Here is a 24,590-nt window from a genome sequence, read left to right as displayed (position 1 = left end):
AACAGACAGGGAATAAGTACTATAATTCAATTTAACCAACTATGTATCAACCAAAACTGTCTCAATCTCATATACTGATTATTCAAAGTCAGTAGAATCATGGTAGAAGGATTACTGGAGACAAGGGATGGTCCAACCACAAAATCAATGTCTCTTTTCTTGAATCAATTACCTCAATTTCTATCTTCCTCTAATGACACTGAAATTTTACAGACTGTTTCAAAAGTGATTTATGTTCAAATGCAAATTGACTATACTATAGAATGACCACATATGATAGAATTGGGCATGTTGTTAAACATTTGAATTTGTTCATGAAATACAAGTTTAAAAGTCAGACGAATATTTTATTTTTATTCATTTATTTATATTTGTTATCAGGGTTTGAACTCATTACCATGCACTTACAAGGCAGGCGCTTATGCTGCTGAGCTAAATTCCCAGTCCAGAGATGAATATTTTAATAAATCACAGAGTTTAAGATGAACTTTGCACTGAATCTGTAATGTGAATCTATAGCATTTTACTTTTGGAAAATCATGGGAAGAATCTGAGGAGAGATTTCTTTAAAATTAATACTGTAGTGAATATTATCTTTTTCATCACTGCAAACACTTAAATCAAATTACAAATGAGAAATAAACTTTATCCATTGCATTCTTAACTTAATTTTAAACACTGAAACTGGAAACATAGTTTAAAGCATATAAATACAGATATCAAGTGGAAAGTCTTAACTATTCTCTGCCTTTTGCTGATGAAAACATGTAATTTGGTACCTAAAAGAAAAAAAGTTGCACGTTTTTGCCAAGTTCAACAACCTTGTGCAGAAATAAGTATTCCACATGGCCTGTTTATGAACATATCTCCCTCTCAATAAATGTAATTAGTGAATCATCTATAAAAATAAATAGCTAATGAAATTAGCTATTTACCCAAATCTGTGGAGAAGAAAAAAATGACAGAAAGCCATATTCTGGTAGCACTTTATAATTCCTTCCTACGTTAACTTTTCCTTAATAAAAAACGTTTCTTGTTCAGCCTTCTTTTGTAGACAGAAATGATTTTTATCTTTTGTTTTGTGAAGGATAGTAAGTATTCTCTATTTCTAGAATACCATTGACTAATAGAAACAATAAAGTTATGATGATTGCTGGGTTTTTGTGAAATATGTCTGATATACAGTCTTAAGTAAACACCTTAACACTCTGGTTAATATTATTTAGTCTATTATTTATGTTTAGATCTGCTGGAGTTCCTCCAACCTGGGATGACAAGAGCATTTCTGAAAGAAGACGTTTATAACAAATTGTGTTGTCTTGAACCTTTTACTCTTGTCATCAAGTTGGACTATATTTAAGTGAATTATTCCCTTTAGTTTCTTGACATTCACCCTTCACTGAAAAGTATTATTTTCCCTTGAAAATTGCTGTTTATTCTCCTGGTTTCCTGACAGTTATCGCCACCCTCTCCCTCTGATATCTCTCACTAGTTCTTTCTTTCCATCTTCTGAAATCCCACTTATTGTGTCTTTTAATAGTGACCCACATGTGTCTCTCCCTGAGTGCTAAAACTACTAAAATGATAGTTTATTGACATAAGAATTGCATGAAAGATTTTTATTCAAGTTTGATAGAAATTTCAAAGGCAGCAAATCAATGTGCTACTTATATTCTTTGTTTTAGGAAATATGCCATAAAGAATCAGTGAATACAGGGAAATACATGAAGCTACCTTGAGGCGACCTCAGACCTTCCTAAGTAGTTTCACTGTTCACATTTCTTGCTGGATGTTAAACTGTCTTAGAATAATGTAAATGTCCATTCTGGTATCCCGTTGTGAAAATCGATCAGCCGTTCCTTTTCCCTATAGAAGACCAGTCAGAATTTTTAAGCAGAGCTGAGCACTGGTGACAGCAAACGAGCCAGGAGGACAGCATCCAGGAGAAACTGAGTATTAATTAATACAGCTGGTGCGACTCCAGAGCCTGAAGTGCATAAGCTGCTGCAGGGTGACCCACAATGATTAGAATAACATGCAGAGTATGGGAACACGTACTGGGGCCTGTAAAATAACCGGGGAGCATTGAGGTATGTTGGGGTGCAATTGGGTAGCATATTTGAGGAAAGAGTTTGGCGTTTGATCTACTCTTGGTTTTTTCATGTGCGCCGTGGGTTTTATCAATTATTTTACTAATGCTTACTGAACATGTATTCCCCCTCCAATCATACCTTAACTTTACCTTCCACATATAGCTTCCTGATATTTTTTCTGCTGTTCAGTAGACACCCAGGAACTCAACACAGGAATACAGGAGTCATCCTAAAAGTCTCCTTTTTTGCACCACCTACCACATCTCATTAATCACCACTGCTGTTTGTATTACATGCTAAACATTTCTCAGCCCTGTGATTTCATTTCCACAAAAATTATCCTAACTATTGTGGCATCAACTCAGGTCCTCCATATAAGTCTGTGTTATAGTATCCTGTCTATAATGTAATATCTATGTTCTCTTTATTTAAAAAAATCCATTTCATTAGAGATCTATTAAAATATAAACATTATTATAAACTTTCTGCTTTAATGTCTTGGTATTAATAATAAAATTCAAATGATCTTACAGAAAATATGAAGACTTCAATTATCTGGTCCTTCTCTAATTTTCCAATTTCACCTTCTACTCTTTCCCAACTATACTTATGGTGTAATAGAACTGCCATACTTGTTCTTCTCACGTACCATTGTATTTCCGTTTTTCTTCAACGTGTCTGATATTCTGCTTTCTATAGTCTTCTCTGGTTGTGTTCTTTCTTTTGCAATGGGATAGATATGTGGCTGAAGGTCATCATTTCTCAATATGTACACATACTGGCTTCAGAAACTTGACACTTTGAAAGCAGGGCCTATGTGTCCTTTTGCTGGGTTTATATCTATTCATTCCTGGTAACATTTGAGGAAAAAACCCTACTCAAGCAAAACAATCTTGCACTGAGAAACTCTGTCCTCGCCATACTGTGCAATGCCAATTCTCACACACTGATGACTGAATGAACAGAGGATCTCAGCACCTCAACAATGAAACCAAAATGCAGCCTAAGCAATGTGGTTAGGCTTTAAGCCAGCAGACCATACCCTGAGATTCAGCTTTTGTTCTCTCTCCCTATTTTTGAATTATTTTTTTCTCATGAAAACAAGAGTGGTCTATACTGGACTGAGGAAGACATAAAAGAAAAGCCCTAAGAGCCAAGTATTCTGTAGACTATACACCACTGTTAGAGAGCCCTGTGCTCATTATGATGGTCAGGGACAAGCAAAGGTAACGAATGTTAGTGGCTGTGAAGCTTGATTTTGGGGAGTGTGGTGAATTAACTAATAGTCAACTGGTTAACACCCAAAAGAACTGAGTCAGCATGGTGCTAGCTAGGGAAGGCTCATCTGAGAATTGTTGCCAAAAGCATAAAAGCAGAACTAATGGGGAAAATGGTGTACTGTTGATTCTCCTAGAGAAGCTTGTCGTGCTGGCTTTCCTAATATGAACTCATTTGTTATCACTGGTGGAGCTTGAGTCCTTGCTGTCACTGAGAATGGCTGCAGGTCCATTTCAGGGAGCTCTGGGCATTATACTGAATATTGCTTCCTGGATCCAGTACAGATCCCTCAGCCTGCTGACACGGTTCCTTTGCAACATTGGTGCAAAGTTTCTATATTCTACCATTGACCTTTGGGCCTTCCCACTGAAGATTCTTGATACAGACTTGCATGAGATACTGTCATGTGTCATCTAGAGATCTCCAGCTCCAATGGAGGACATTGTCATGGGCTCTAGGTCTTCACTTGGACTCATGGTGGACATTGCCAAGGAATTCAGGTCCTCAGCTAGATTCTTTGGGTATATAGTATGTAGATAGTTCTTACACTCTTTTGTATTTGACTCTTTGGGTGAATATGACTGAATAATTCTCTAAATTATATGTCCTGTATTAAAATATTTTCCCTTGTGAACCCTGAGTACAACAGGGTACATGTCTTAACTTTTACCTCCCTATATTTTAGGTAAGTAAAAAAACTCAAAATAGGAACCAGTGAATCATTGTTTCAGAATACATATCCCTCTTGAGACTCAGAATACTTAAAGAGAGAAAAAGATTGAATTTATTATTATAACATAGGAACCACAAACTAGAGTTTAAATGAAAAGCACTACATTGATACTTATAGGTCAATAACGCTAGGACACTTCATGTGACATCTGGTCCTAATCTGCACATTAAATGAGAGCTACTCAGTCATCATCTATGGTCAGCAGAGAAAAAGAAAAAGAAATTATTCCTCCCCACACACATATACAAATCAGTTAGTAAAATGCTATGTTTTGTGTCCTATTTTGTTAATAATATTATTTTTAAATGGAAAATATGGTCAGTAACATATTTTCATGTTCCATTACTTCCTTAGAATGTTGCTAAGGAAGACAATAATACCTGTTTTGTTTTCAGTGGATTAACAGATATATATCCAGGTTCGCATTAATCTTTTTCTCCTCCACCATGCCAAGTACTCTTCATTCTCCAAATCTCATCTATTTATGAACTTTTCCATTTATTTTAGACCTAAGGGTAATTATTCTTATCCTCTGAATTGATTTTATAATTTTTTTTATTTCTCCTTATCTAATATCAGTAGCTAAATAGGGAGAAATATGATAAGAAAGGAGGTGACGGAGGGCAATCCACTGGGCAGAAGGAAAATATGATTCATAGAAATGCAGAAATAAGTCAACAAAGAAGCTTTTACTAGTGAACATTGACAAATATACCAAAACATGCCTGTGTGTTGACCATATCAACTACTGGGCCACAGCTTACTTGCAGCCTTAGAAAATGAGAAAAAGGTAGAATTAGATGAAACAAAAACCTCACATTGGGAAATCAAGGAATAACTTGATGTTTGATTTGTCTTCTTTCAAATGAGCCCAGTTGTCTGCTTTCTTTGATCCTTTTTCTCTTGTAAATGCTTATGCTTTGATCTCCTACATAAATCTTCAGGTGTCATTTTTTTTTTTTTTTACAGTTAAGGGACCCAGGATTCACATAATGGCAACTTTGGTAACTTCCTCAGTGGACAACGAAAACAGGTGACCACAGTATAACCACATGAGCACAACCCTGGGCTGTACTAACAAGATTCAAAACTCTGCTTTTGTAGCACTTCATCAGCTTGGACAGATTGCTTCAACTCTACAAATATTTTATCATTGGCGCAATATAAAATATAAAACAGCATCAACTATGAAGTGTATAAGCAATGTATATGAACCACTGGATGAGCATAGGGCAAAGAAAAGGAGTTCCACTTTCTCCAAAAGGAGAATGTATACCTTTATCTTCCACATTCACTTTGCCGGTCACAGTATCTACCACGTAAAATTATTTTGACAACCAAATGATTTGTGACACATGCAAATCAGTAGCATATTTCTTGCCACATGCTGAGCAATCAACAAATAGAAATACATACATCAAAATGTTTATAGCCTAATTCCGGAGATGACTTACACTGGAGACAAATTTATAGTTCTCTATTTTTTGCAATAAACACAACTATGGTAATGATGAAATATTGAAACTATCCATCAAAAGGAAATATTAATAGTTATGATTTTTCTCTTCAATGGAAAGAAGGCTCTGACTCATTTACTGTCTGGCATCATACTGCCAGGCCTGCGCAAGACTATTAATTACTTTTACTCCTTAATGGTTTCTTTAACCACTGTTCCCATATTCAGTGAAAGAGTTAAGCAGATTTCAGACTGATAATCTCTGATGGGGAAGAAATGCCTTCACTACGTTTTCTCTTACTTCTTTTGCTTTTCTTTAATGCTTTCTTATGTGCATAAACCCTTGTGAAATGTTTTCTCTCTGACTCTGTTAATGTACAATTGACAAATAAAAATCATATGTATTTATGATATATCCTTTTGCTTTTAAGCATAAAAATTTTGGTTACCAATATTCCAAATGTTAACCAGGAAATACAATGGTATCAAGGACACAGGTGTATGTGTCACAATTATCTCATATTCCTCTTGAAAATGAATATACATCCTAATAGAGACATCCTAACATAAGGGCTTTATTCTCAATGAACTCTGGATACCTTTAAAAGATGGTCCATAATAACTGACAGATTTTGCACAACAATTCCTCTTAGAAAACAGTAGAATTCCTTTCATTGTAAAGCTATAGCAGTGATGATACAATATTTATAGTCATGCAAATGCTGAGGCTGGGCAAAGGCAATGAATCAGAGGACTCCTTGGAATTTGTCTGATCCTCCTGCAGCACAAACACAATCACACAAATGGCAGGCCAATTAATTGACTTATAATCCAATGGGGTCTGTGACAGTTTGAAAATATAACCCCTTTATTTATGGACATGAGACAAAAGCAAATTGTGACCAAGCCAAAGACTTAAAGAATTTTTAAAAATATATTATTTGGTGAACACAACTTCAAATTGTTCTCAAAATAGTTTGAGTTTGTAGAATACATAAATGGCAGTGATTCAGGGATTTCAGTGAAGAAAGCTGTCCATTCCACACCATGTGGCCATTATGAACAGTTCATGAGGGAATGAATAACATGTATTTGTAGTCTCAGAGAGCATCTGTCATGCAATGCAAAGTATGTATAAATGTTCTATACATGTTGGATCTTTATACTCTTTAAATTTTTATTATTATTTTTATACTAGAGAGATGATACAATATTTTAAAATGTAGGGAAAGAAAATGCTCTAAAGGATGCAACTGTATGACTGTGTAAGTGTGCAAGATAGATAACCATACTACTAAATTTTTGTTAATTTATTAAACAGAATAGTTTGTACTGTCATTGTTTGATTGTCTGTCTACTTTTATGCTTTGATTTTGTAACTTGAACAAATACTTCTAAGATAACATTATGTAATTTTTCAGCTATATACATAAGTACTTTTTTCATATATAGAACCATATATATATATATATATATATATATATATATATATGGTTCCAGAGTTATGTTTTGCAACTTGATATAATTTTATTTTTTCTAATAAATATAACCTGATGAAGATAAGAGAAATTGTAGTTCACTTCTCAGGATATGTACTCAAATATGTGTAGTATCTATAGTATCAGTCTGTTAGTATAGGAGAGTTTTACTTTGGTACTTAAAAGAATCCTCCAGGTTGTAGGTCCCAAGTAGATAATTATTGACTGTGCAGACATTTGGCTAAGATAATAAATGTACTCCTGTATCAGTCTCCTCTCACTGTCAAAGAGACTGAAACACTAATATGTTATGCAATTTTCTCACTCTTCAGGGCCATTTTTCAACCATAACGCTATAAATACTTGTTTTATAGATCACTATTGCTCATATATATCACAAAAATTGTGTTGTAACATTTTCAAAAACAATTGCAGTCAACCACTTGTAGATAAATTTTCTTCCAAAACTTAAATGACTAATATATATATATATATATATATATATATATATGTCAAGATCCCGATAGGATGCAGATTGCACATTTGAATCAGAATAATTTGAGAAAGGCTTATTTACAAAGAACTTGCTTACAGAAGTATAGATTAGGAAGCAGTGAACACTTAAGTAACTTGGGGTTTGTTGCAGTGAAGAGGAAAGTGATGATGAGCAAGCCTTAGTAGGAAGAGTGAGAAAATGGTTATTGCAACAGCTTCAAAGAAAGTAAGTTAGAGGGTCACATGAAGAAGAATAGCACCGTTAGACAACAGGAACAAGCCAACACAAGTTGAGGGCAGTCAAGAGAGTAAATGAGAACCTTGACCTCATTTCGCTCTCTCCACTACTTAGTACCCCAGTGCATCAATCTCACAGGAAGCCATTGCGCAGTGGGGTCCACATGGTCAGCCTCCCAACGCAGAAAGGGGATGGACAGTGGAGTAGACCGCAGGGTCTAAGTGCCAAATAGAACACATCTGACACATCAAGTCAAAGTGTTGGGTTGATATTTTAAATTATGTTTGGGTATCAAGTGAAAGATTTAAGGTAATGTATTTAGTACTTACTGCATTCCAGTTACATCTATGTTGTTCAAATTGAAAGATAATTTGTAAATCAATTTGAAAGACATTATAATTTGTAGTACACTTTTAACATACATTTAAAATAGATAATTGTCCATGTGTGCAAACAAAATTAAGAATAAAACACATTGTTAATTTGTTTAATAATAAATGTAATTCTCTAGTTATGTTTCTCAGTGTTGTGTTTTCAGTGGATTAGAGGAAGGTGTAACAAATGTCTCCTGTTTTCTACTAGAAAGTCACCAGTGAAGTGCGCTGAATAGTTCCTCTAGAATACAACTTGAGAATTATTATCTGGAGAAATTAAAAGCAAATTACAAGAAAACAAAGTAAAGTTGTATGCTATTCCTTTGTGCATTTGGTGTGATTTTAATATCTGACATACAAAAATAACCATGAAGATTTTCTTCTTGCCTGTTAGTTTTCTTTGTTTATTTGTTTTTGTAAGTAGAATTCAAACTGAATTTATTTTGAGATTAAGGGAAAAGGACTAAGCACATTATATTCACTCATTTGACAAAATGTTAGTTTCTGTTATCTCACAGATGGGCCAAAAATGTCCAGATTCTTTACTGAGCAAAATGTTTTTATTCTATTTATATCTAATCAACATAGAATGAATATGTAATTACAATCTATGTGATCTGTAGCTACAGCTCCATTTCAACTTTAAAACCAGTAGCCCTGGGCTAATATATATATATATATATATATATATATATATATATATATATATATATATCCAAATAATAAAATCAATAGCCTTAATTATATGATTACATTATTACAAAATAGCTTTATTCTGAGATAATTTATCTACATACATCTCTCAGTGGTATACTCAACCCAAGAAATCTTGTCTCATTCGTTTCAATAGATCTGGGTACTTTATATTGCAATTTTAATGATAATTTAATTTTATAGAAATAAAATATAAGCATTTATGTATTGTTATTTTAATTTTTAAAAGGTTTCCATCATTTTCTGGAAAAAAATGTATTTTTCCCTTAAAGTAGAATATGATTATATTTATTAATTCTGTTAGACTATAATAAATATCTATTTTCACTGTGCATTACTGAGACATTCATAGTTATATAGTGCTAAAAATAATGTATTTTATCCCTCAAAATATTAGCTCTAATTTCATTATTTCTTATATTATTTCTAATACACTGTCAAGCAATTACATAATTAGGTCACAGTTGGAAGCTTTCTTTTTTTTCATTCTTCATTAATTTTTTCATTTTTTAAAATTTTATTTTGAAAGTATACAACAGAACAAGTCAGAATAAAGCCAACTAAGATCGTGCAGTGAAATTGGTACAGAACTTCACAGCAGGTTACTGGGATAACAGTAATAGGTATCACAGTATATTTTGTTATCTTTATAATAGTTGTTCTTTCAATCACATATATCAAAATGATATGAAATATAGAACACTATAGAACTTATCAAAACAGAATATTGAATACAGCAGTACCATTAATCAGAAAAGAGCAAAACAGTAATAAAAATATTTGCCTTCAAAGAAATGGTAGAAGAAAGTCCCCCTTATTTGCTATGGTCAACCTCCCAGGAGATGCTCAGATTTCTGGTTCCCATTTGCTAATGGGGGAGGCGGGATAAGGAGGATAGGGGAAGTGGGATATTTGACTCTAGACCATGTAGCAGTAGGTTCACTATTGCTTAGCAGGGAGGCAGGATGGTCACTTGGTTTCACAGTGTACTCAGTTCCAACATGGCATGGATCTCAGGAGCTGCTGCTGGTTCTCCCCCTGAAGGGGCTGCAGTCTGCCCCACTGCCTCCGCTTACCAGGGAGGGGAGGTGCTTGCTTAGCTTCCCAGAGTCCTAAGTTCCAACATAGTGTGGATCTCAGGAGACACTGCTGGTTCTCTCCCTGGAAGGGCTGCAGTCTGCCCCACTGCCTCTGCTTACCAGGGAGGGGAGGTGCTTGCTTGGCTTCCCAGAGCCCTAAGTTCCAACATAACATGGATCTCAGGAGACACTGCTGGTTCTCCCCCTGGAAGGGCTGCAGTCTGCCACACTGCCTCTGCTTACCAGGGAGGAGAGGTGCTTGCTTGGCTTCCCAGAGCCCTAAGTTCCAACATGGTGTGGGTCTCAGGAGATACTGCTCAATTTTTTGTTTTTTTTAAAAGTATTTTGATATATTTTTTGGATCACTATTAATCCTAAAACTTTAATTTTCTGATGAGGATATTTTGAAGGCTTTAGAAGTTCAGGTTGCTAGCCCAAGAAAACAATGATAGTAAGGTGCAAAGTTGGATCTCTAAATTCAGCCTTTTTTTCTTCAGTGTCTATACTCTTTCCATTGTAGTAGGAGCTTCATTTGATCCTCCATCAAAATGCTGTTTAATGATTGCTATGGTGTGTGTTAGATTGCACCCCCAAAGCCTCATGTGGTCATGGCAGGGCAGGCTTTTCAAAAGTGGCTGAACCTAGTGTTTGTGCTTGGTTCATGGTCTAGTGCTGGGATTGCCAGTGTGAGTGTTACACCCCACCAGGAGTGGGTAGCTGGCATGCAATATAAGGGAGGAAAGGAGAAGTGATTTCCTCTTTTGCCCTCTTCACTCTTGTTGCTTGCAGCTGCCATGACCAGTTGCCCCTTAGCCATGTTCCCTGTGTTGGAACCAGCCGAGTATGGACTGAAACTTCCAAAAACTGTGAGCTAAATAAATCTTTCCCTTTTTCATTTTGAGCACAAGTATTTTTGTCTCGGCAATGAGAGAAAAGTAACAGAGACAGAATTTAGTACTAGGAGTAGAGTCATTGCTGTGACTATACCTGACCACATGGTTCAAGAGCCTTTGGGAATGTTTGTGGAAAGAATTTGGAAAGGTTTGGAGATGTCACCTGAAAGAATAGCTCTGGAACACCTTAGACTGTACTGTATGGGAGATTCTGATCCCAGCTCAGAAGACTGGTAGGCTCAAAAGACCAGAAATCATGCTGGAAAAGATCAGCCTCATGAAGTTTCTGCTGAAAGAAGGACTGCATTGATTGTTGGAGTCCAAATGATGTGTGTTGTGCCTTAAGTTTGTCTGCATTTTGCTTGTGTCCAGAGATTTTGCCTCAGGTTAAGAGCAGCAAATTAATTAATCCAGTGAAAGAAATTTCAAGGCATCACTCCCAGAGCTCAAGGACTTTCCCAGGTCCCAGCCTCACTAGACTAGCCTTGGGAGGTTTTGCAGCCAGAGTAGATTATCCCCAGTGACTTTCTTCAATTACCAGAGTTGAGAGCAGGTGAAGTGAGTTTCAGGGCATTGGTCTTTGCCCAGGGAGAGCTTTAGCTCATCATCCACAGTGGTCAGATGGTGCCTGCCTAGCTACCTAGAAAACTGAAGGTGGCACAGGAAGGCCTGAGGGCCTGACTGGACCACACGTAGCAACCTCCATTCAGTCCCAAGAGCCTAGGGCATAGGAGATGATTTCCAACACATCCAGAGGAGACCTTAGAAAAACACTTGAAGCACAGAAATAGAGGAAAATGAAAAAACAAAAGACCAAAATGCAATCTCAAACCAACAACCCATCCCGAAAAAGGATAGGAGCCAACACATAAAAGAAAATATATGCCATACACCTGAAATACCTGTAATAATAGTAATTGAAATAAAGAAGCAACTCCAGGAAGCTTTAAAGGAATTCAAACTAGAAATAATCTCCCAGGTAAAAGAAGAAATGATAAAAGTAATGAAAGAGATGCTAAACACATCTAAAGAAGACACAGTTAAAAAATTAGAGGTACAAAACAAAAAGATAGAATCCCTGGATGAACAATATAAGAAACAAACAGAATATATGAAGCAGATTCAAAGAGATGTACAGGAAATCAAAAATTCCATCGAAAGTTGTCAAAACCAACTCAATGAAAGTGCAGATAGAATTTCAGTTCTTGAAGACAAGATTGCAGCTAGTGAACAGGAAAGGAAAGAGCTTTTAAAAATAAGGAGTCAGGAAATAACAACCCAACAGCTGCAATATGATGCAAAGAAAAACAACATAAGATTAACAGAGATAAATGAAAAGAAGAGAACAAAACAAATGATATCAAAAGGCTATAGGGGCTAGGGATTTAGCTCAGTGGCATAAGCACCTGCCTTGCAAGCAGGCAGTCGTGAGTTCGATCCCTGGTACCAATAAAAACGAAAAAGACAAAAAAAAAAAAAAAAAGGCTATTGACAGAAGTCATAGCTGAAAATTTCCCAAACATGAGAATGGAAACTGACATTAGGATTAGTGAAGCATATAGAACTCCAAATAGCCATAACCAAAATAAAAATACACCCAGACATATAGTAATAATCACCATCCCAGAAATCCAACATAAAAATAGAATATTAAAAGCTGTTAGAGAGAAGAGACAGATCACATCTAAATGAAAGCCTATCAGAATCACAGCAGACTTCTCAACACAAAAAAATGAAGTCAAGAAGAGCATGAAGTGAAATATTGCAGATCCTAAAGGAAAATGATTTTCAACCTAGACTGATGTACCCTGAAAAACTGTCCTTCAAAGTGGATGGAGAAATAAGATACTTCCATGACAAAGAACAACTGAAGAATTTCATGAACACCAAGCCAACTTTGCAAAGAATACTGAAATACAGTCTAGATGCACACAGGAAAAAACCACTAAGCAAAGTAGACAATTAAACAGATTGGAAAGATAAATGTGCAAAAGAAGAAAGATAACATGTCAACAATGAGCCAAATTATAACAGTTATAACCCTTAATGTAAATGGTCTCAATTCACCAATTAAAAGAAACAGACTGTCAGAATGGATCAAGAAATAACACCCAACCATATGGTCTGAAAGAAACCCATCTAACTCAAAAGGAAACTCACAGACTGAAAGTCAAAGGATGGAAAACAATAGGTCATGTAACAGAAACTGAAAAATAAGAGGGGCCATCTATTCTGTTTGCAGATAATGTGAACTTTAAACCAAGAATGATCTGAAGAGATAAACAATGTCACTAGATACCAGTTAGGGGAAGACTTCAAGAGGAAGAGATAACACTCTTAAATATATATGCACCAAATTTCAGAGCACCCAGTTATACAAAGCAAGTATTAAGAGAAATGAAAAATCAAGTTATCAATAACACAATTATAACAGGAGACCTTAACACACCATTGACATCAAGGGACAGATCAAGCAGACAGGAAATCAGCAAAGAAATAGCAAAACTAAATCACACCTATGAACAAATGCACAGACATATACAGAATGTTCCATCCAACAACATCAGAATATACATGGCTCTCAGCAGCACATGGGACATTCTCTAAAACAGACCATATTCTAGCTCACAGAACATATTTAAATAAATGAAAATGAGTTCAAATTATCCTATGCATGTTATTAGATCACACTGCCACGAAACTCAAATTAATGATAAAAGAAACTGCAAAAACCACACAAACACATGGAAATTGAATAATACAATATTGAGCAATCAGTGGGTCACAGAGAAAATTAAAGAAGAAATTAAATAATATCTACAAGCAAATGAAAATACAAATACAACTTACCAGAATCTGTGGAATGCAATGAAAGCTGTCCTCAGAGGAAAATTTATTGCACTGAGTTCCCACATCAAGAAAACAGAATAAATACAAATAAACAACCTGATGTTGCATCTCAAGCATCTAGAAAAAGAAGAGCAAGTCAAGCCCAAAGCCAAAAGATGGGAGGAAATTATAAAAATCAGAGCAGAAATTAATGCAATAGAGACTGTGAAAACAATCCAAAGAATCAATGAATCAAAGAGTTGGTTCTTTGAAAGATTAAATAAAATTGATAATTCCCTAACCAACCTTATTCAAAAGGGTGAAGAAAAAGCTCAGATTTGAGCAATGAATGTAAAAGGGGAAATCACTACAAACCGTAGAAATACAGAAGATCATCAACACCTATTTTGAAAACCTTTACTCTCATAGGTTTGATAATACAGAAGAGATTGACAGTTTCCTAGAAACATATGAAGTACCAAAGCTAGGTCAAGAAGATGTAAAACTGCTGAATAACTCAATTTCTATTAATGAAATAGACAATGTATTTAAGTCCTTACCTGTAATGAAGAGCCCAGGCCCAGACGGATTCACTGTGGAATTCTACAAGAAGTACAAAGAAGACTTAATGCCAACACTCCTCAAACTCTTCAACGAAATTGAAAGGGAAGCAATTCTTCCTAAGGCATTCCTGGAAGCAAATATTACTCTACTACTAAAACCTGAAAAAGAGAACTACAGGCCAATCTCCCTAATGAACATAGATCCAAAAATCCTCAATAAAATACTGGCAAAAAGGATGCTGCAAATCATCAAGAAGATTATATACCACGACGAAGTGGGATTCATCCCAGGCATGCAGGGATGGTTCAACATATGTAAGTCAATAGATGTAATCCACCATATCAATAAAGCCAAAAGTAAGAATCACATGATCATTTTTATAAATGCAGAAAAAGCTTTTGAGAAGGTCCAACACTCATTCATGATAAGAAACTCACAGAAAATTGGAATAGATGGTCTTTACCGCAATATGATAAAGGCCATCTATGACAAACCTACAAACTGTGAAAAATCTTAGTGAACTGTCCCTCAGACAAAGGACTTCTGTCTGAAACATATAAAGAATTTTAAAAAATCAGAACTCTGAAATTCAAAGACCCAGTCCAAAAATGGGTATCTTAGATGAATACACAGTTCTCAGATGAAGAAATACAAATGACAAATAAATACATGAAAAAATGTTCGTCATCATTAGTCATTACAGAAATTCAAATTAAAACCACACTGGGATTCCCTCTCACTCCAGAAAGAACGGCAGAATCAAGAAAACTACCAACCACAAATGCTGGAGAGGCTGCGGGGAAAAGGGAAATCTCCTGCACTGCTGGTAGTAGTGTAGACTGTTGCAACCATTGTGGAGGTCAGTCTGGAGATTTCTCAAAAAGCTGGGATTGGTAGTCCCATTTGTTCCAGGTATTCCACTTCTAGGTATATTCCCAGAAGAACCAAAAACATCATACCACAGTGATATATGTGCACCCATGTTTATAGCAGCACAATTTGTAATAGCCAGATCTTGGAAACAACCTAAGTGTCCATCAACTGTGGAATGGATAAAAAAGCTGTGGTATTTTTACACAATGGAGTACTACTCAGCTATAAAGAATGATCTTATTGAGATATTTATAAATAAATGGACATAACTTGAGGCCATACTCATAAGCAAAATAAATCAAACTCACATGTATAAATACCATATAGTCTCTTTAGTGTAAAAAATGGTAAGACTACATAAGAGTTTACAGTAATCATGATTCCCCATTACAATGCTCTGAAGCCTTATAATGTCTGCATTCATTAGTTGGAATGGTTTTTATCCCAGTTTGTTTGATTATACTATCTGTGGTAGTATAAACAGCTATTTTAAAGGAAAGAAGACATTAGAATAGCCAGAGCTGATTTAGTTTCATCTTACTCTGAAGTCCGGCTATGCTTTTGTTTTTCTGTTGCCTTTGGTTTTATCCTGTTATATCTTACTGGATGTTATTTTGTGTGATAATATAAACAAATTTTCTATGGAAAATGAGATAATATAGCAGCCATTGTTCATTCTCTGCTATTTGGTTCTGTAAGCCCTATAATGCTTTCATTCTCTTGACTGGTTTTAAACTATTTTGTTTTGCTTGATACTATCATATATGAAGCTATGCTCAACTATTTCAAAGAAAGAGACATTATGGTAGTTACTGTTCATTATGGGTTGTCTTGAGGTAAAATGCTGTGTTACTTTAATTGTTCTGATCTTATCTGCTTTTTATGTCCTCTTTTGTCTTAATCTCTTTAAAAATATATATATATATATATATATATATATATATATATATATATAATTTCAAGGCAGTCAAATGTTGAGGCAGTGGCATGGCTATGGTTAGGGGCTTTTAGCCAGATTTATGTTGCAAATCAAGAGCAAAAAGCCCAGGAAGGCAACTTAAAATATTGTGAGTTTGGCCAGAATGGAAAGCTCCAGTAAGGCTCTGAACCATAAAGATAGAGCTGAGGAAATCTGGATTGCTGAGAAGAAACAGGAGAATGTAAAAAATGGCCTAAAGGCATCACAAAAAGAAAATCTCTATCCTCTGTAGCTTGAAAACTGCAAAGGTTAAAGACTGTGCTTTGAGGAGAAAGTCACAGAGTGCCATGTTCCAGAATAGTGGCAGTGGTTACACCAGGTTCCAAATGGTGGTAGCATAAAGAATTTATCCCTCACAATCAAGTTTAGAGTGCTCAGCAATCCAGACACTAGACCTGTATAGCTAAGAGAAAACCTGGCTATTTACTCCAACTGGTAGCAGACCTCTGCATCATCCACGTGGCACTGATTTCAAGTGCATACAGAATGCAAGAGCTCTGTAGTTACAAAATCTTCCACCCCAATTTTGAAAGGCCTGGAAGGGCAGGTAGTGTGCCCCTGAGAGGGCAGTGCACGAATCTGTGAGTGTGGCACCAAAGTGCACATTAGATACCCTAGAGATCTGGACAAGCCATGAAAATGGATCATCTAAGGAAAGCTGCAAGGAGAGAGAAAAACAGAAGAAAGAGAGAAACTATAGGAACTAGAACTGCCCTGGAAGTGGAGTCGAATAAACCTTTCGGAGTTTACAACCAGATTGTTTCAATGCTGAATATGGAACTTTGGGTTTAATGTTTGCCCTGCTGTATTTTAGACTTAATTCGGTCTCATTGTTTTGTATTCTCATTTGTACCCTTTAGAATGGTAATGTCTATCTTGTGTCATTAAACGTTCAAAGTGTTTAACTTAGTTTTCATTTGTACAGCAGCTCACAGCTAAGAGTTTGCCTTACAGCTTGGAGGAGACTTGGGATTTAGACCTTTCAGCAAGCTGAAACTGTTAGCACTTTGGCAACTCTTGGAGATGAATGAAATGTCTTTTGCATAAAAGATATACGTGAGATTTTGGGGGCCCAAGGGTGGAATGTTATGGTTTGTGCTTCATTGTCCCCCCAAAGCTACATGTGGTCATGGGGCCTTTCCAAAGTGACTGAATCTAGCATTTGTGATTTGCTCATGGCCCAGTGCTGGGATTGGCAGTGTGAGTGTTCCACCCATCCTGGAGTGGGCAGCCAGCACACAGTGTAAGGGAGGGAAGGAGTCACGCTTTTCCTGTTTGCTCTTTTTGCTGTTGCTACTGGCAGCCACAATGGCTGCCCCTTAGCCACACCACCCTGCCATGGAGCCAGCTGAATATGAACTGAAACTTCCAAAAACTTTAAGCTAAGTAAACTTTTCCTTTCTTCATTTTGGGAATCAAGTATTTCATCTCAGCAATAAGCAAAAAGTAACTGAGACTGTGATATCACATGTGATATTGTCTTGCCTAACGTAAATTGCAATTCAAGTAATAAAGTTATGCTATTGGTCTCACACACACACACACACACACACACACACACACACACACACTCACACGCTATTTTGAATGAGTCAATAAAGTTTTGTTAAAAGTGCGAATTTTATTTTGCTTTCTTTTTATTATCATAGTGCATTTCTGGCTATTTTTATGGGTTGATAAATTATCACAATTACATGCTGTATTTGGTAAAACAGAAAAAAAAATAGAAGTCCAAAACAGATTGCAGACTTGGAGAATAAGCCTACAGCTGTGTACCATGTGCAGCTGACTAATCTAGGCTCTGGAAACCTTGTCTCATTCTTTTCAACAGATCTGAACCTACCTCAGAGGACACAGGCAATGATGCAGTAATAACAGGATGTTTTCCTTTGTACCAGATGATTTTGATAAATGTGACCGATTGCTAAAGATTTTTCTTCACGTACATATTTCCTTTCAGTGGATGACAGTACAATGACACTGTTGGATCTGCCAAGAATTGCAAAATAAAATTTAAAAATTTATATTTCCCTGTATTTTGCATTGCCTTAAGTGAATTATAAGACAATACCTTATTTAAGCTTGCAATACTAGATTTAACTAGTTTTAGGAGTTGTACATATCAAATACTAGTTTTCTGGGCTCTTGAAATCCTTTTACATTTTGCTCATCTAATAGATTTCAGCCTAAGGAATGCTGCTCATATTGAAATTGAACCAAAATAATCTTGGCACCCAGGACTACATTCTGCTTCATTTGTTCCTAGAATTCTAATCTTGAGTCATTTCTGGGAAGAACATTTTTATTACACTGCTATGTAGCAAGTTGTGCTTAAGAGTCATTACTTATGGTGATTCTATTATCAAATTTCCATTTGATTAGGAAATACCTGAAGTAATCAACTGAAAAGGATGTGGCTTATTCTGATGTACAGATTCAGAGGTTTCAGTGCATAGTTGGGTGGCTCCATTGCTTTGGCTGTTGTCAGCACTGACATCATCACAGTAGCACATGACAGAGGACCATTGTTCACCTCACTCACTTTTCATGAGATGAAAAATGCCCAGGGATCCCAATAGCCTCTCTTGGTCATGTCTTCCATGATTTAACATCCTCCAACTTGATCCTACCTCAGCATTTCCACAATCTCCTAGTAGCACCTCAGAATAGAAATTGTACCCCTAGAACATGGGTGATGCCAAATCCAAACTACACCAGAGATTTTATTTAACTTCCCAATGAGCAAATGAAAGAAGTGTCTACAGCAAACAGATACTAGTCTCCAAAAGTTAATAACGCGCAAGATCAGAAAAATAGTAACAGAGGGACTGAAATTCAAGGACAAAATCATTACCTTCTCTATCATTTTTACTGTTTTTTATTAAAAATATACAGAATTTATTTTTATTTTCATTCCTTCATTCATAGTTATGTTTTAATTGTTTTCCTCTAGTATCATCGGCTAAAACAGTTTTTCTCATTTATTGGGAAATCATTTATTTGGGAAATGCTCATGAAGTCTTAACTATCTCCTAGACTGCAAAGTTCCTTAAGAAATAAAAGTAGGCAAAATTAAGCATAATTACTATTTTTCATAGAGAGAATTAGTAGGAAGTGAGGAAACACAAAATTGGTTATATAATTATAAATTATGAAACCTGAAGGAAAGGAATGTGGTTTTATGAGTGAATTTTTTAAAACTCCTGGCCTGGATAGTAACGTGAAGGAAGTTACTAAGTAATGACCTTTAAGCTGAGCTCTGAAGCTTGGGATGTTATTCATCACAGAGAGAAAAAGAGGGAAGAAAAGGGGAGGCTTTCTTAAAGAAGCAGCATCTCATTCTGATTAAACAGGCAAGTGCATTCACAGCAGAGAGTGAGACCAGCGAGAAGCATGTTGGTAAACCTGGAGAACTGGGGCCTGTACGAGGTCTTTTAGTGAAGGTTCATTACCCAGGTCTAGAAGTAAGAGACACCAAACTTGCCTGGCAGGGAAGACACCATGATCAGTAGACACCACTGACGGTTAGCTTCAGGACAGGGGAGGGTTTTCTGATCTGTTCTTTCACTACATCATTCCTCTACTCCCAGGCTTGTAACACAGTCTACTCTATTCCGCTAATGTGTATTTGATTGCTTTAGGTCCACCTATCAGTAAGATTTTGTGACTTTGTTTTTATCACCCTGTCCCTGGTTTATTGTCTTCAGCATACTATCGTCTGATTCCACAATTTTGTAGCAAATGACTTAAATGACTTTCTTTCTTTTTTTCTTTTTAAGATAGGGTCTCACTATGCATTTCAGGCTGGCCTCGAACTCACTTTGTAGGTCAGGCTGGTCTGGAACTCACAATGATCCTCCTGCCTCAGCCTCCCGAATGCTGAGATTACCGGTGTGTGCCACCACACCAAACATTTCTTTCATTTTTAAGGCTGAATGATACTCCACCATATATCCTGACCATTTTTCTTCTTCCATTCATCTGCTCTTTGTCAGTTAGGCTGTTTGCATCTCTTGGCTGCTGAGAATAATGCTGCAGCAAATATGAGAAGGCACATACCTCATTAGCAAGCTGACTTGAGATCGTTACTAAATACTCAGAAGTTAGATTGCTGAATCAAATGATAATTTCTCTTTTAAGTTTGTGACGAAACTTCATTAAGTATTTCAGAGTGGCTACCCTAGTTTCATTCCCAGGGATATTGTACTAGAGTTCCCTTTTCTCTACATCCTTACCAGCACTTGGTGTTATTTTTCTTTTCTTTTAGTAATAGCCATCCCAAGAATTTTAAAGTGATATTTAATTATGACTTTACATTTTGTTTCCCTAGTGAATGTTTTTTCATATATTTTTGCCTATCAACTTTCAGACAATAATTTTTCAGGTCCATTGTCCATTTTATAATAGGTTTCTATTTTCTTGATATTGAACTATTTATGTTTCTTGTATTCTTTGTTTGCTTATTGATCCCTTATGAGCTGTATAGACTGCAAGTCTTCTCTTCTATTCCAATGATAGGCTACCTGTTTACACTATTCATTGTTTCCTTGGCCGTGGATAAGTGTTTTGTTTGAAACAGTCCTATGTGTCCATTTTTATTTTGGTTGCCTGAACTTTTGAGTTCAAATCCAAATAAAAAAAAAGAACATACATCATTGAACAATGTGATGTTGCTTTCCCTCTTGTTTTTATTCTAGTAATTTTATAGTTTTTAGCTTTATGATTTTTTGTTCCATTTTGAGTTAATTTTTATATAGTCTGAGATGACTCTAATTTCAATCCTCTGTGTATGAATATCTAGATTCTCAACACTATTTATTGATTTTTTGTGTATTCTTGGCACCTATATTGAAAATCAATTGACTATACATACATGTATTGATTTCTGAGCTTTCTCTTATACATCATAGGTTGATGTGTCTGCTTTTGTACCAGAAGCATGCTGGTTTAATTTTATAGCTTTATGGTATACTTTGAAATCAGACAGTGATGGTTCCCTTTGTCCATGATTACCTTGGCTATTCAGGCTTTTTTGGTAATTTAATGTTTTAAAATTGTTTTTGTTATGTCTATGAAAGGTGACATTGGAATTTTGAAACAGTTAACATTGAATTTGTAAATCATCTAGTGTAGTATAAATATTTTAATAATGTTATGAATTCCAACCCATAAAACATATAGTATATTTATATTTATTTACAATCTCTTCAATTTCTCTCCTCAACAATTTATAGTTTTCAGTGCACATATATTTACATACTTGGTTAAATTTATTATTTTTGGCAGGCATTACAAATGAGTTTATTCTTTTGATTTCTTTCCTGTATACTTGTTGTTAATTTGTGAAAAGATTATTGATTTTTATATTGTGATATATCTTGTAACTTCGCTGTCTTTATTTATCAATACTAAGCTTTTTGGAGAAGCCCACAGAGTTTCCTATACATAAGACAATGTCATCATCAAACAGTGACAATTCCACTTCTTTCTCATTTGGATGGTGCTCATGCTTTTTTCTGGTTTAATTGCTGTAGCAAAGTCTTCCAATTTTATGTTGAGCCAAAGTATTTAGAGTGGGAGTTCTTGTCTTATGCACTGTCATAGAGAAAAAGGTTTCAATTTTTCACTGTTGAGTATAACGTTAGCTGTTGACTTTACATATGTGCTCTTTATTGCATCAAGGTACATTCTTTATATGCCTAATATGATGAGAATTTTTATCATGAAAGGATGTTAAACTTTGAAAATTCTTTTGGTACATCTAATAAGATGACCATATGGATTTTATTATTCATTCTGTGTATGTGATGTATCACATTTACTGATTTATATATTTTGAGCAATTTTTGCATTCCAAAAATCTAACTTCATTATTTTTTAATGGGAGTTTGCAATGTTTAACACTGCAGGATCTGCAGAGAAATATATTTAACTGGAGTCTTATATTTTCCTTTCCTCCTCTTCCAAACCCATTTTTCAGTACTTCTAATAGAGGGCCAAGCAAGAGACAAGGTGCACAGGCATAGGGACCCAGGATGTGCAGGCTCCAACCCGATCCACCTTCTGGCTATCCCACATTTCTCTCAGTGCCATGGCGGTAGAGACAGTGAGTTCTAGACGATACTCACTTAACGGGCAGATGGCTTGGCTTATAATTTTTATTATCAAGGTAATGTTGGCCTTGATGGAAAGAGTTGCAGAAAGAGTTGACATTATTGCCCTTTCTCAATTTAGAGGGCAGGGGAGAAAGATTGGTAGTAATTTTTTAAATGTTTGGTAGGATGCAACACCAAAGCCCGCACCTAATTTTTGTGTTTTGTTTGTTGCTTTGTTTTAGAAGGTATTTTAGCCTTGACCCAATATCTTATACAAAATTGATTTGTTCAGATTTTCTAGTTCTTCATGACTTATTGTCACTAATTTGCATACATTGAGGAAATTATCCATTTCTTCTGTTATTCAATTTATAGGTACACAATTGTTCATTGTAGCCTCAAAATCATTCATATTTCTGTGGTATCAGTTGTAATTTCTGATTTTTTATATTACATTTTCTCTTTTTGTCATCTATTTAAGTGTCCAACTTGTCTTATCAACTACATTTATCTTTCCAAAAATCATCTCTTAGTTTTGTTGATCATTTATATTATTTTTCTAGTTTGTGTTTCATTTATTGCTGCTTTGAGTTTTATTATCTTTTTCCTTCTGATCATGCTAGGCTTCCTTGAGAAGTGATGTAGAATTTTTGAGATCATCTATTTCTTTTTATATTGGCAATTATCACCACTAACTTTCCATTTGGAAGCCCATCAACCATATATCATAAATTTTGATATCCTGCATTCCAATATATTTTTGTCTCTCAAGATATTTTTAAACTTTGTTTTTAATTCCTATGTATTGATCAGAGCACATCATCTTCTCACAGTGCACATTAAGAAATGTATATCAGGGAGATACAACAGAAGTGACTGGAAGATGAACTGCTGTTGGCCAGCAGCATGGAGAGGCTGGGGATTGCCTGAAGGAGAAAGGTGGCTGCTAAGAGGACAAGGATTAGGATGAAGATCAGCTATGGAGCCCATGGATGCAGGGGTAACTGGTGGCTCACAGGCAGTTCTTGATCAAGTGATGCTATGTGAAACATTTCATACAGAATCACAGTACATGTGGATCTAGTTTGCTTTTGCGCACAAGTAGAAATAATCTCAAATCCAGAATTAAAAAGCAAACCTTCAGGTGTTTAAGAGAGGTCTTTTGTGGTTACTTGCAATTATGAAACCAGAAAATGTGGAGTTAAGAAATGTATGAAAGTGAGAGATGCACAAAAAGAGTGTGCACAACTGGACTTAGATAAAAGAGAAGCAGAGAGATGTCGTCTTACAAGCTTACAGAATTGTAGAGTGAGTTTCCTCCACTTGTTGAGAGACTGGATTTGATGAAAATTTTTTGGACATAACAGAAGTGGCTGAGATGCACCTCCAGCTGCTTCAAAGTGATAAACTTGCCACTGTGACTGTGTCAGGCCATATATATAGTGATAAGGCTGTAAATATGAGTGATATTATGGACATCAGATTACTTATTGGAAGTTATGTATAATCAGTTGGGAATGACTGGTTGTGCTGCAGTCACTTCTAATAAACTACTGGAAAAATTCATTTCTGGTGTCTTAAAACCGCAGTCTTGCTTCCTGAAGGCTGTCAATATTTCATTCTTGGTTTGAACCACATAAAGGGAAATACCTGAAATTGGCTCTAAACTGCCAAATGTCTTGAAGCACTGGAAATCCATAGTGTGCTTGATCTCCAAACTTTTTCAGCCAAAATATTGGAAAAGGAATTAGTAATTTCAGCTACTCAGTATATACAGAAACTCAGTTTTAGAGAAGATGATTCTTCTGTGATACCCTCAGGACCAATTCAGTGAAGAAGAGTCATTCAAAAATGTTCATCAGAAAGTAAAGCTAAAAAGATTAAAGAACCACTTGCTATCCTTTTGAATAGAGTATGTCAAGATGGATGGAAGCCCTGTGCAATAAGATCAGCAATCCATGTACTATCATTGTGAAAGCTGACAATTCCATATTGTAGTCCATGTAATTCAGAAGTTGAAACAAAAAATGAAATATATTCATGTGCAAGACTTTCACACAGACAAAAACACAAAATTGTGATTTTGTAACACCTGGAAGAATTTAAAGTATAAGAACAGAAGTATCTTCACTAGATAGCACAAATTTTTCAAAAGAAAAATACATGAATATATTCCTACACCATTCATTTCCTGATAATGTTGACCAAGAAGTCTTTAAGCAGCTTCTAGCAGATATTCAAGAAGAAACCTTTTCTGGAAAATCTAAAGAAAAACTTTAAGTTATAATGAAAGATTGAGTTGTCTACTGTGGGCTGCCAGAGAAGTGTTATCTTTGTTCTTTACAAAACAAATGCAGGATATTCCTTTAATTTCTAGAGACAATTTACCCAATTGCAAAGAAGTATCTTCTGTGTCTCC

At 35.6% G+C, this 24,590-nt stretch overlaps 1 pseudogene; it reads left to right on the top strand.

Moving 5' to 3' along the window:
• Window positions 1–23,137: 23,137 nt before the first annotated feature.
• LOC100722019 (DNA polymerase iota-like) lies at window positions 23,138–24,146 on the top strand (annotated as a pseudogene).
• Window positions 24,147–24,590: the final 444 nt, after the last annotated feature.

This window comes from Cavia porcellus, unplaced genomic scaffold, assembly GCF_034190915.1.
Source record: "Cavia porcellus strain 051 isolate PalLab524CR breed Dunkin Hartley unplaced genomic scaffold, mCavPor4.1 scaffold_14, whole genome shotgun sequence".
Lineage (NCBI taxonomy): Eukaryota > Metazoa > Chordata > Mammalia > Rodentia > Caviidae > Cavia > Cavia porcellus.
The sequence above is the reverse complement of the archived record's forward strand: the minus strand, read 5'-3'. Positions and strand labels throughout refer to the sequence as shown.